Here is a 1,090-nt window from a genome sequence, read left to right on the forward strand (position 1 = left end):
TTTTTGTTTTGCAGTGCTGAGGGTTAAACTCTGGACAAGTGCTCCAACACTGAGCCACATATCGAGAAGATTTAATATTTTTAAAACAACAATAATATGCAAAATTGAACTACAATACAACACAATCCCTATCAAAACCCCAATGTCATTTTTTTGCAGAAATTAAAAATCCATCCTAAAATTGACATGGAATCTCAAGGTATCCTGAAGAGTCAAGACATTCTTAAAATGGAAAAACAAAGTTATGATATTCACATTTTGTGATTTCAAAACTTACTCCAAAGCTACCATAATTAAAGCAACGTAAATGGTACTGACTCTCACATATATATTTGCAAGTCTATAACTATCCATACATTTGTAACTGATTGATTTTGATTTTTTTGGTACCAGAGATAGAACCCAGAGATGCTTAACCACTGAGCCACATCCCCAGCCCTTTTTATATTTTATTTAGAGACAGGGTCTCACTGAGTTGCTTAGGGCCTCACTAAGTTGTTAAGTCTGGCTTTGAACTCATGATCCTCCTGCCTAAGCCTCCTCAGACACTGGGATTACAGGAGTGTATCACCATGTTCCCAGCCCTGATTTTAATTTTTGACAGGTGCCAAAACCACTTGATGGGGGAAAAGAGTAGTTTCTTTAAAAAAAATTGGTGCCAGGACAATTGGATATCCATGTACAGTAGAATAAAGTTGGGCCCTTACCTTATATCCATATTACAATAATTAACTGAAAATTATTTGAAGACCTAAGTATAAGAGTAAAATCTCTAAAACTTCTAGAAGAAAACATAGAGATAAATATCTATGACTGCCGCAGTCTTGGCTGGGCACAGAATCACGAGCCACTCAAGCAGGAACAAAACTTTATTTTGAAAAAGCCGCCAATACTCTGTAGGCGCTGGCAAGCCAAACCCGGTCCTCCCACGCAGGCCTCCACTGGAACCGTGCGTTCCCCCGAACCGGGGGTCCCCCGGACCTCCCCCGGAATTCCCTCCTACTATCCTTCCCCAACCAATGGGAACTCTCCATGAGTCCGGTAACAGGAATCCGGTAGCAGGCCAAGGTGAACAGCAGGAGTCCAATTT

This window comes from Spermophilus citellus (assembly GCF_964194105.1).
Source record: "Spermophilus citellus genome assembly, chromosome: X".
NCBI classification, from domain to species: Eukaryota; Metazoa; Chordata; class Mammalia; order Rodentia; family Sciuridae; genus Spermophilus; species Spermophilus citellus.